Source organism: Oncorhynchus mykiss, chromosome 17 (genome assembly GCF_013265735.2).
Source record: "Oncorhynchus mykiss isolate Arlee chromosome 17, USDA_OmykA_1.1, whole genome shotgun sequence".
NCBI lineage: Eukaryota > Metazoa > Chordata > Actinopteri > Salmoniformes > Salmonidae > Oncorhynchus > Oncorhynchus mykiss.
In genome coordinates, this window is record NC_048581.1 from 6,029,137 (window position 1) to 6,045,551 (window position 16,415).

The following is a 16,415-nucleotide window of genomic DNA, read 5'->3' on the forward strand; positions in this document are numbered from 1 at the left end:
GATAATAATAATATGTAGTATCCACACCACCACAACCTCAACATCCTGGATAATAATAATATGTAGTATCCACACTACCACAACCTCAACATCCTGGATAATAATAATATGTAGTATCCACACCACCACAACCTCAACATCCTGGATAATAATAATAATATGTAGTATCCACACCACCACAACCTCAACATCCTGGATAATAACATGTAGTATCCACACCACCACAACCTCAACATCCTGGATAATAATAATATGTAGTATCCACACCACCACAACCTCAACATCCTGGATAATAATAATATGTAGTATCCACACTACCACAACCTCAACATCCTGGATAATAATAATATGTAGTATCCACACCACCACAACCTCAACATCCTGGATAATAATAATAATATGTAGTATCCACACCACCACAACCTCAACATCCTGGATAATAATAATAATATGTAGTATCCACACCACCACAACCTCAACATCCTGGATAATAATAATATGTAGTATCCACACCACCACAACCTCAACATCCTGGATAATAATAATAATAATAATATGTAGTATCCACACCACCACAACCTCAACATCCTGGATAATAACATGTAGTATCCACACCACCACAACCTCAACATCCTGGATAATAATAATATGTAGTATCCACACCACCACAACCTCAACATCCTGGATAATAATAATAATAATAATATGTAGTATCCACACCACCACAACCTCAACATCCTGGATAATAATAATATGTAGTATCCACACCACCACAACCTCAACATCCTGGATAATAATAATAATATGTAGTATCCACACCACCACAACCTCAACATCCTGGATAATAATAATATGTAGTATCCACACCACCACAACCTCAACATCCTGGATAATAATAATATGTAGTATCCACACCACCACAACCTCAACATCCTGGATAATAATAATAATATGTAGTATCCACACCACCACAACCTCAACATCCTGGATAATAATAATATGTAGTATCCACACCACCACAACCTCAACATCCTGGATAATAATAATATGTAGTATCCACACCACCACAACCTCAACATCCTGGATAATAATAATATGTAGTATCCACACCACCACAACCTCAACATCCTGGATAATAATAATATGTAGTATCCACACCACCACAACCTCAACATCCTGGATAATAATAATATGTAGTATCCACACCACCACAACCTCAACATCCTGGATAATAATAATATGTAGTATCCACACCACAACAACCTCAACATCCTGGATAATAATAATATGTAGTATCCACACCACCACAACCTCAACATCCTGGATAATAATAATAATATGTAGTATCCACACCACCACAACCTCAACATCCTGGATAATAACATGTAGTATCCACACCACCACAACCTCAACATCCTGGATAATAATAATAATAATATGTAGTATCCACACCACCACAACCTCAACATCCTGGATAATAATAATAATATGTAGTATCCACACCACCACAACCTCAACATCCTGGATAATAATAATAATATGTAGTATCCACACCACCACAACCTCAACATCCTGGATAATAATAATATGTAGTATCCACACCACCACAACCTCAACATCCTGGATAATAATAATATGTAGTATCCACACCACCACAACCTCAACATCCTGGATAATAATAATATGTAGTATCCACACCACCACAACCTCAACATCCTGGATAATAATAATATGTAGTATCCACACCACCACAACCTCAACATCCTGGATAATAATAATATGCAGTATCCACACCACCACAACCTCAACATCCTGGATAATAATAATAATATGTAGTATCCACACCACCACAACCTCAACATCCTGGATAATAATAATATGTAGTATCCACACCACCACAACCTCAACATCCTGGATAATAATAATAATATGTAGTATCCACACCACCACAACCTCAACATCCTGGATAATAATAATAATATGTAGTATCCACACCACCACAACCTCAACATCCTGGATAATAATAATATGTAGTATCCACACTACCACAACCTCAACATCCTGGATAATAATAGTAATATGTAGTATCCACACCACCACAACCTCAACATCCTGGATAATAATATGTAGTATCCACACCACCACAACCTCAACATCCTGGATAATAATAATAATATGTAGTATCCACACCACCACAACCTCAACATCCTGGATAATAACATGTAGTATCCACACCACCACAACCTCAACATCCTGGATAATAATAATATGTAGTATCCACACCACCACAACCTCAACATCCTGGATAATAATAATATGTAGTATCCACACTACCACAACCTCAACATCCTGGATAATAATAATATGTAGTATCCACACCACCACAACCTCAACATCCTGGATAATAATAATAATATGTAGTATCCACACCACCACAACCTCAACATCCTGGATAATAATAATAATATGTAGTATCCACACCACCACAACCTCAACATCCTGGATAATAATAATATGTAGTATCCACACCACAACAACCTCAACATCCTGGATAATAATAATATGTAGTATCCACACCACCACAACCTCAACATCCTGGATAATAATAATAATAATAATATGTAGTATCCACACCACCACAACCTCAACATCCTGGATAATAATAATAATATGTAGTATCCACACCACCACAACCTCAACATCCTGGATAATAATAATAATATGTAGTATCCACACCACCACAACCTCAACATCCTGGATAATAATAATATGTAGTATCCACACCACAACAACCTCAACATCCTGGATAATAATAATATGTAGTATCCACACCACCACAACCTCAACATCCTGGATAATAATAATAATATGTAGTATCCACACCACCACAACCTCAACATCCTGGATAATAATAATAATATGTAGTATCCACACCACCACAACCTCAACATCCTGGATAATAATAATATGTAGTATCCACACCACCACAACCTCAACATCCTGGATAATAATAATATGTAGTATCCACACCACCACAACCTCAACATCCTGGATAATAATAATAATAATAATATGTAGTATCCACACCACCACAACCTCAACATCCTGGATAATAATAATATGTAGTATCCACACCACCACAACCTCAACATCCTGGATAATAATAATATGTAGTATCCACACTACCACAACCTCAACATCCTGGATAATAATAATAATATGTAGTATCCACACCACCACAACCTCAACATCCTGGATAATACTAATATGTAGTATCCACACCACCACAACCTCAACATCCTGGATAATAATAATATGTAGTATCCACACTACCACAACCTCAACATCCTGGATAATAATAGTAATATGTAGTATCCACACCACCACAACCTCAACATCCTGGATAATAATAATATGTAGTATCCACACCACCACAACCTCAACATCCTGGATAATAATAATAATATGTAGTATCCACACCACAACAACCTCAACATCCTGGATAATAATAATATGTAGTATCCACACCACCACAACCTCAACATCCTGGATAATAATAATAATATGTAGTATCCACACCACAACAACCTCAACATCCTGGATAATAATATGTAGTATCCACACCACCACAACCTCAACATCCTGGATAATAATAATAATATGTAGTATCCACACCACCACAACCTCAACATCCTGGATAATAATAATAATATGTAGTATCCACACCACCACAACCTCAACATCCTGGATAATAATAATATGTAGTATCCACACCACCACAACCTCAACATCCTGGATAATAATAATAATATGTAGTATCCACACCACCACAACCTCAACATCCTGGATAATAATAATATGTAGTATCCACACCACCACCACAACCTCAACATCCTGGATAATAATAATAATATGTAGTATCCTCACCACCACAACATCAACATCCTGGATAATAATAATATGTAGTATCCACACCACCACAACCTCAACATCCTGGATAATAATAATATGTAGTATCCTCACCACCACAACCTCAACATCCTGGATAATAATAATAATATGTAGTATCCACACCACCACAACCTCAACATCCTGGATAATAATAATATGTAGTATCCACACCACCACAACCTCAACATCCTGGATAATAATAATAATATGTAGTATCCACACCACCACAACCTCAACATCCTGGATAATAATAATAATATGTAGTATCCACACCACCACAACCTCAACATCCTGGATAATAATAATATGTAGTATCCACACCACAACAACCTCAACATCCTGGATAATAATAACATGTAGTATCCACACCACCACAACCTCAACATCCTGGATAATAATAATAATATGTAGTATCCACACCACCACAACCTCAACATCCTGGATAATAATAATATGTAGTATCCACACCACAACAACCTCAACATCCTGGATAATAATATGTAGTATCCACACCACCACAACATCAACATCCTGGATAATAATAATATGTAGTATCCACACCACCACAACCTCAACATCCTGGATGATAATAATAATAATATGTAGTATCCACACCACCACAACCTCAACATCCTGGATAATAATAATAATATGTAGTATCCACACCACCACAACCTCAACATCCTGGATAATAATAATATGTAGTATCCACACCACCACAACCTCAACATCCTGGATAATAATAATAATATGTAGTATCCACACCACCACAACCTCAACATCCTGGATAATAATAATAATATGTAGTATCCACACCACCACAACCTCAACATCCTGGATAATAATAATATGTAGTATCCACACCACAACAACCTCAACATCCTGGATAATAATAATATGTAGTATCCACACCACCACAACCTCAACATCCTGGATAATAATAATAATAATAATATGTAGTATCCACACCACCACAACCTCAACATCCTGGATAATAATAATAATATGTAGTATCCACACCACCACAACCTCAACATCCTGGATAATAATAATAATATGTAGTATCCACACCACCACAACCTCAACATCCTGGATAATAATAATAATATGTAGTATCCACACCACCACAACCTCAACATCCTGGATAATAATAATATGTAGTATCCACACCACCACAACCTCAACATCCTGGATAATAATAATATGTAGTATCCACACCACCACAACCTCAACATCCTGGATAATAATAATAATAATAATATGTAGTATCCACACCACCACAACCTCAACATCCTGGATAATAATAATATGTAGTATCCACACCACCACAACCTCAACATCCTGGATAATACTAATATGTAGTATCCACACCACCACAACCTCAACATCCTGGATAATAATAATATGTAGTATCCACACTACCACAACCTCAACATCCTGGATAATAATAATAATATGTAGTATCCACACCACCACAACCTCAACATCCTGGATAATACTAATATGTAGTATCCACACCACCACAACCTCAACATCCTGGATAATAATAATATGTAGTATCCACACTACCACAACCTCAACATCCTGGATAATAATAGTAATATGTAGTATCCACACCACCACAACCTCAACATCCTGGATAATAATAATAATATGTAGTATCCACACCACCACAACCTCAACATCCTGGATAATAATAATAATATGTAGTATCCACACCACCACAACTTCAACATCCTGGATAATAATAATAATAATAATATGTAGTATCCACACCACCACAACCTCAACATCCTGGATAATAATAATAATATGTAGTATCCACACCACAACAACCTCAACATCCTGGATAATAATAATATGTAGTATCCACACCACCACAACCTCAACATCCTGGATAATAATAATAATATGTAGTATCCACACCACAACAACCTCAACATCCTGGATAATAATATGTAGTATCCACACCACCACAACCTCAACATCCTGGATAATAATAATAATATGTAGTATCCACACCACCACAACCTCAACATCCTGGATAATAATAATAATATGTAGTATCCACACCACCACAACCTCAACATCCTGGATAATAATAATATGTAGTATCCACACCACCACAACCTCAACATCCTGGATAATAATAATATGTAGTATCCACACCACCACAACCTCAACATCCTGGATAATAATAATAATATGTAGTATCCACACCACCACAACCTCAACATCCTGGATAATAATAATATGTAGTATCCACACCACCACCACAACCTCAACATCCTGGATAATAATAATAATATGTAGTATCCTCACCACCACAACATCAACATCCTGGATAATAATAATATGTAGTATCCACACCACCACAACCTCAACATCCTGGATAATAATAATATGTAGTATCCTCACCACCACAACCTCAACATCCTGGATAATAATAATAATATGTAGTATCCACACCACCACAACCTCAACATCCTGGATAATAATAATATGTAGTATCCACACCACCACAACCTCAACATCCTGGATAATAATAATAATATGTAGTATCCACACCACCACAACCTCAACATCCTGGATAATAATAATAATATGTAGTATCCACACCACCACAACCTCAACATCCTGGATAATAATAATATGTAGTATCCACACCACCACAACCTCAACATCCTGGATAATAATAATAATATGTAGTATCCACACCACCACAACCTCAACATCCTGGATAATAATAATATGTAGTATCCACACCACCACAACCTCAACATCCTGGATAATAATAATATGTAGTATCCACACCACCACAACCTCAACATCCTGGATAATAATAATAATATGTAGTATCCACACCACCACAACCTCAACATCCTGGATAATAATAATAATATGTAGTATCCACACCACCACAACCTCAACATCCTGGATAATAATAATAATATGTAGTATCCACACCACCACAACCTCAACATCCTGGATAATAATAATAATATGTAGTATCCACACCACCACAACCTCAACATCCTGGATAATAATAATAATATGTAGTATCCACACCACCACAACCTCAACATCCTGGATAATAATAATAATATGTAGTATCCACACCACCACAACCTCAACATCCTGGATAATAATAATATGTAGTATCCACACCACCACAACCTCAACATCCTGGATAATAATAATTATAATAATAATATGTAGTATCCACACCACCACAACCTCAACATCCTGGATAATAATAATATGTAGTATCCACACCACCACAACCTCAACATCCTGGATAATAATAATTATAATAATAATATGTAGTATCCACACCACCACAACCTCAACATCCTGGATAATAATAATAATATGTAGTATCCACACCACCACAACCTCAACATCCTGGATAATAATAATAATAATAATATGTAGTATCCACACCACCACAACCTCAACATCCTGGATAATAATAATAATATGTAGTATCCACACCACCACAACCTCAACATCCTGGATAATAATAATAATATGTAGTATCCACACCACCACAACCTCAACATCCTGGATAATAATAATATGTAGTATCCACACCACCACAACCTCAACATCCTGGATAATAATAATAATATGTAGTATCCACACCACCACAACCTCAACATCCTGGATAATAATAATATGTAGTATCCACACCACCACAACCTCAACATCCTGGATAATAATAATAATATGGAGTATCCACACCACCACAACCTCAACATCCTGGATAATAATAATAATATGTAGTATCCACACCACCACAACCTCAACATCCTGGATAATAATAATAATATGGAGTATCCACACCACCACAACCTCAACATCCTGGATAATAATAATAATATGTAGTATCCACACCACCACAACCTCAACATCCTGGATAATAATAATAATATGGAGTATCCACACCACCACAACCTCAACATCCTGGATAATAATAATATGTAGTATCCACACCACCACAACCTCAACATCCTGGATAATAATAATAATAATATGTAGTATCCACACCACCACAACCTCAACATCCTGGATAATAATAATAATATGTAGTATCCACACCACCACAACCTCAACATCCTGGATAATAATAATAATATGTAGTATCCACACCACCACAACCTCAACATCCTGGATAATAATAATATGTAGTATCCACACCACAACAACCTCAACATCCTGGATAATAATAATATGTAGTATCCACACCACCACAACCTCAACATCCTGGATAATAATAATAATAATAATATGTAGTATCCACACCACCACAACCTCAACATCCTGGATAATAATAATAATATGTAGTATCCACACCACCACAACCTCAACATCCTGGATAATAATAATAATATGTAGTATCCACACCACCACAACCTCAACATCCTGGATAATAATAATATGTAGTATCCACACCACAACAACCTCAACATCCTGGATAATAATAATATGTAGTATCCACACCACCACAACCTCAACATCCTGGATAATAATAATAATATGTAGTATCCACACCACCACAACCTCAACATCCTGGATAATAATAATAATATGTAGTATCCACACCACCACAACCTCAACATCCTGGATAATAATAATATGTAGTATCCACACCACCACAACCTCAACATCCTGGATAATAATAATATGTAGTATCCACACCACCACAACCTCAACATCCTGGATAATAATAATAATAATAATATGTAGTATCCACACCACCACAACCTCAACATCCTGGATAATAATAATATGTAGTATCCACACCACCACAACCTCAACATCCTGGATAATAATAATATGTAGTATCCACACTACCACAACCTCAACATCCTGGATAATAATAATAATATGTAGTATCCACACCACCACAACCTCAACATCCTGGATAATACTAATATGTAGTATCCACACCACCACAACCTCAACATCCTGGATAATAATAATATGTAGTATCCACACTACCACAACCTCAACATCCTGGATAATAATAGTAATATGTAGTATCCACACCACCACAACCTCAACATCCTGGATAATAATAATATGTAGTATCCACACCACCACAACCTCAACATCCTGGATAATAATAATAATATGTAGTATCCACACCACAACAACCTCAACATCCTGGATAATAATAATATGTAGTATCCACACCACCACAACCTCAACATCCTGGATAATAATAATAATATGTAGTATCCACACCACAACAACCTCAACATCCTGGATAATAATATGTAGTATCCACACCACCACAACCTCAACATCCTGGATAATAATAATAATATGTAGTATCCACACCACCACAACCTCAACATCCTGGATAATAATAATAATATGTAGTATCCACACCACCACAACCTCAACATCCTGGATAATAATAATATGTAGTATCCACACCACCACAACCTCAACATCCTGGATAATAATAATAATATGTAGTATCCACACCACCACAACCTCAACATCCTGGATAATAATAATATGTAGTATCCACACCACCACCACAACCTCAACATCCTGGATAATAATAATAATATGTAGTATCCTCACCACCACAACATCAACATCCTGGATAATAATAATATGTAGTATCCACACCACCACAACCTCAACATCCTGGATAATAATAATATGTAGTATCCTCACCACCACAACCTCAACATCCTGGATAATAATAATAATATGTAGTATCCACACCACCACAACCTCAACATCCTGGATAATAATAATATGTAGTATCCACACCACCACAACCTCAACATCCTGGATAATAATAATAATATGTAGTATCCACACCACCACAACCTCAACATCCTGGATAATAATAATAATATGTAGTATCCACACCACCACAACCTCAACATCCTGGATAATAATAATATGTAGTATCCACACCACAACAACCTCAACATCCTGGATAATAATAACATGTAGTATCCACACCACCACAACCTCAACATCCTGGATAATAATAATAATATGTAGTATCCACACCACCACAACCTCAACATCCTGGATAATAATAATATGTAGTATCCACACCACAACAACCTCAACATCCTGGATAATAATATGTAGTATCCACACCACCACAACATCAACATCCTGGATAATAATAATATGTAGTATCCACACCACCACAACCTCAACATCCTGGATGATAATAATAATAATATGTAGTATCCACACCACCACAACCTCAACATCCTGGATAATAATAATAATATGTAGTATCCACACCACCACAACCTCAACATCCTGGATAATAATAATATGTAGTATCCACACCACCACAACCTCAACATCCTGGATAATAATAATAATATGTAGTATCCACACCACCACAACCTCAACATCCTGGATAATAATAATAATATGTAGTATCCACACCACCACAACCTCAACATCCTGGATAATAATAATATGTAGTATCCACACCACAACAACCTCAACATCCTGGATAATAATAATATGTAGTATCCACACCACCACAACCTCAACATCCTGGATAATAATAATAATAATAATATGTAGTATCCACACCACCACAACCTCAACATCCTGGATAATAATAATAATATGTAGTATCCACACCACCACAACCTCAACATCCTGGATAATAATAATAATATGTAGTATCCACACCACCACAACCTCAACATCCTGGATAATAATAATAATATGTAGTATCCACACCACCACAACCTCAACATCCTGGATAATAATAATATGTAGTATCCACACCACCACAACCTCAACATCCTGGATAATAATAATATGTAGTATCCACACCACCACAACCTCAACATCCTGGATAATAATAATAATAATAATATGTAGTATCCACACCACCACAACCTCAACATCCTGGATAATAATAATATGTAGTATCCACACCACCACAACCTCAACATCCTGGATAATACTAATATGTAGTATCCACACCACCACAACCTCAACATCCTGGATAATAATAATATGTAGTATCCACACTACCACAACCTCAACATCCTGGATAATAATAATAATATGTAGTATCCACACCACCACAACCTCAACATCCTGGATAATACTAATATGTAGTATCCACACCACCACAACCTCAACATCCTGGATAATAATAATATGTAGTATCCACACTACCACAACCTCAACATCCTGGATAATAATAGTAATATGTAGTATCCACACCACCACAACCTCAACATCCTGGATAATAATAATAATATGTAGTATCCACACCACCACAACCTCAACATCCTGGATAATAATAATAATATGTAGTATCCACACCACCACAACCTCAACATCCTGGATAATAATAATAATAATAATATGTAGTATCCACACCACCACAACCTCAACATCCTGGATAATAATAATAATATGTAGTATCCACACCACAACAACCTCAACATCCTGGATAATAATAATATGTAGTATCCACACCACCACAACCTCAACATCCTGGATAATAATAATAATATGTAGTATCCACACCACAACAACCTCAACATCCTGGATAATAATATGTAGTATCCACACCACCACAACCTCAACATCCTGGATGATAATAATAATAATATGTAGTATCCACACCACCACAACCTCAACATCCTGGATAATAATAATAATATGTAGTATCCACACCACCACAACCTCAACATCCTGGATAATAATAATATGTAGTATCCACACCACCACAACCTCAACATCCTGGATAATAATAATATGTAGTATCCACACCACCACAACCTCAACATCCTGGATAATAATAATAATATGTAGTATCCACACCACCACAACCTCAACATCCTGGATAATAATAATATGTAGTATCCACACCACCACCACAACCTCAACATCCTGGATAATAATAATAATATGTAGTATCCTCACCACCACAACATCAACATCCTGGATAATAATAATATGTAGTATCCACACCACCACAACCTCAACATCCTGGATAATAATAATATGTAGTATCCTCACCACCACAACCTCAACATCCTGGATAATAATAATAATATGTAGTATCCACACCACCACAACCTCAACATCCTGGATAATAATAATATGTAGTATCCACACCACCACAACCTCAACATCCTGGATAATAATAATAATATGTAGTATCCACACCACCACAACCTCAACATCCTGGATAATAATAATAATATGTAGTATCCACACCACCACAACCTCAACATCCTGGATAATAATAATATGTAGTATCCACACCACCACAACCTCAACATCCTGGATAATAATAATAATATGTAGTATCCACACCACCACAACCTCAACATCCTGGATAATAATAATATGTAGTATCCACACCACCACAACCTCAACATCCTGGATAATAATAATATGTAGTATCCACACCACCACAACCTCAACATCCTGGATAATAATAATAATATGTAGTATCCACACCACCACAACCTCAACATCCTGGATAATAATAATAATATGTAGTATCCACACCACCACAACCTCAACATCCTGGATAATAATAATAATATGTAGTATCCACACCACCACAACCTCAACATCCTGGATAATAATAATAATATGTAGTATCCACACCACCACAACCTCAACATCCTGGATAATAATAATAATATGTAGTATCCACACCACCACAACCTCAACATCCTGGATAATAATAATATGTAGTATCCACACCACCACAACCTCAACATCCTGGATAATAATAATTATAATAATAATATGTAGTATCCACACCACCACAACCTCAACATCCTGGATAATAATAATATGTAGTATCCACACCACCACAACCTCAACATCCTGGATAATAATAATTATAATAATAATATGTAGTATCCACACCACCACAACCTCAACATCCTGGATAATAATAATAATATGTAGTATCCACACCACCACAACCTCAACATCCTGGATAATAATAATAATAATAATATGTAGTATCCACACCACCACAACCTCAACATCCTGGATAATAATAATAATATGTAGTATCCACACCACCACAACCTCAACATCCTGGATAATAATAATAATATGTAGTATCCACACCACCACAACCTCAACATCCTGGATAATAATAATATGTAGTATCCACACCACCACAACCTCAACATCCTGGATAATAATAATAATATGTAGTATCCACACCACCACAACCTCAACATCCTGGATAATAATAATATGTAGTATCCACACCACCACAACCTCAACATCCTGGATAATAATAATAATATGGAGTATCCACACCACCACAACCTCAACATCCTGGATAATAATAATAATATGTAGTATCCACACCACCACAACCTCAACATCCTGGATAATAATAATAATATGGAGTATCCACACCACCACAACCTCAACATCCTGGATAATAATAATAATATGTAGTATCCACACCACCACAACCTCAATATCCTGGATAATAATAATAATATGGAGTATCCACACCACCACAACCTCAACATCCTGGATAATAATAATATGTAGTATCCACACCACCACAACCTCAACATCCTGGATAATAATAATAATAATATGTAGTATCCACACCACCACAACCTCAACATCCTGGATAATAATAATATGTAGTATCCACACCACCACAACCTCAACATCCTGGATAATAATAATATATAGTATCCACACCACCACAACCTCAACATCCTGGATAATAATAATATGTAGTATCCACACTACCACAACCTCAACATCCTGGATAATAATAATATGTAGTATCCACACCACCACAACCTCAACATCCTGGATAATAATAATAATATGTAGTATCCACACCACCACAACCTCAACATCCTGGATAATAATAATAATATGTAGTATCCACACCACCACAACCTCAACATCCTGGATAATAATAATAATAATATGTAGTATCCACACCACCACAACCTCAACATCCTGGATAATAATAATAATAATAATAATATGTAGTATCCACACCACCACAACCTCAACATCCTGGATAATAATAATAATATGTAGTATCCACACCACCACAACCTCAACATCCTGGATAATAATAATAATAATATGTAGTATCCACACCACCACAACCTCAACATCCTGGATAATAATAATATGTAGTATCCACACCACCACAACCTCAACATCCTGGATAATAATAATAATAATATATAGTATCCACACCACCACAACCTCAACATCCTGGATAATAATAATAATATGTAGTATCCACACCACCACAACCTCAACATCCTGGATAATAATAATAATATGTAGTATCCACACCACCACAACCTCAACATCCTGGATAATAATAATAATATGTAGTATCCACACCACCACAACCTCAACATCCTGGATAATAATAATATGTAGTATCCACACCACCACAACCTCAACATCCTGGATAATAATAATAATAATAATATGTAGTATCCACACCACCACAACCTCAACATCCTGGATAATAATAATAATATGTAGTATCCACACAACCTCAACATCCTGGATAATAATAATATGTAGTATCCACACCACCACAACCTCAACATCCTGGATAATAATAATAATATGTAGTATCCACACCACCACAACCTCAACATCCTGGATAATAATAATAATAATATGTAGTATCCACACCACCACAACCTCAACATCCTGGATAATAATAATAATATGTAGTATCCACACCACCACAACCTCAACATCCTGGATAATAATAATATATAGTATCCACACCACCACAACCTCAACATCCTGGATAATAATAATAATATGTAGTATCCACACCACCACAACCTCAACATCCTGGATAATAATAATATGTAGTATCCACACCACCACAACCTCAACATCCTGGATAATAATAATAATATGTAGTATCCACACCACCACAACCTCAACATCCTGGATAATAATAATATGTAGTATCCACACCACCACAACCTCAACATCCTGGATAATAATAATATGTAGTATCCACACCACCACAACCTCAACATCCTGGATAATAATAATATGTAGTATCCACACCACCACAACCTCAACATCCTGGATAATAATAATAATAATATGTAGTATCCACACCACCACAACCTCAACATCCTGGATAATAATAATAATATGTAGTATCCACACCACCACATCCTCAACATCCTGGATAACCTCAACATCCTGGATAATAATAATAATATGTAGTATCCACACCACCACAACCTCAACATCCTGGATAATAATAATAATATGTAGTATCCACACCACCACAACCTCAACATCCTGGATAATAATAATAATAATAATATGTAGTATCCACACCACCACAACCTCAACATCCTGGATAATAATAATATGTAGTATCCACACCACCACAACCTCAACATCCTGGATAATAATAATAATAATATGTAGTATCCACACCACCACAACCTCAACATCCTGGATAATAATAATATGTAGTATCCACACCACCACCACAACCTCAACATCCTGGATAATAATAATATGTAGTATCCACACCACCACAACCTCAACATCCTGGATAATAATAATATGTAGTATCCACACCACCACAACCTCAACATCCTGGATAATAATAATATGTAGTATCCACACCACCACAACCTCAACATCCTGGATAATAATAATAATATGTAGTATCCACATCACCACAACCTCAACATCCTGGATAATAATAATAATAATAATAATATGTAGTATCCACACCACCACATCCTCAACATCCTGGATAATAATAATAATAATAATAATAATAATATGTAGTATCCACACCACCACAACCTCAACATCCTGGATAATAATAATATGTAGTATCCACACCACCACAACCTCAACATCCTGGATAATAATAATATGTAGTATCCACACCACCACAACCTCAACATCCTGGATAATAATAATAATATGTAGTATCCACACCACCACAACCTCAACATCCTGGATAATAATAATATGTAGTATCCACACCACCACAACCTCAACATCCTGGATAATAATAATATGTAGTATCCACACCACCACAACCTCAACATCCTGGATAATAATAATAATATGTAGTATCCACACCACCACAACCTCAACATCCTGGATAATAATAATAATATGTAGTATCCACACCACCACAACCTCAACATCCTGGATAATAATAATATGTAGTATCCACACCACCACAACCTCAACATCCTGGATAATAATAATAATAATATGTAGTATCCACACCACCACAACCTCAACATCCTGGATAATAATAATAATATGTAGTATCCACACCACCACATCCTCAACATCCTGGATAATAATTCTGCCAGAAACACTGTACCCTTTTTTACAACCAACAACTAAAGTAAAAATATTCCACAATAAACACATGCTGGAGACACTCTGGCCAATCA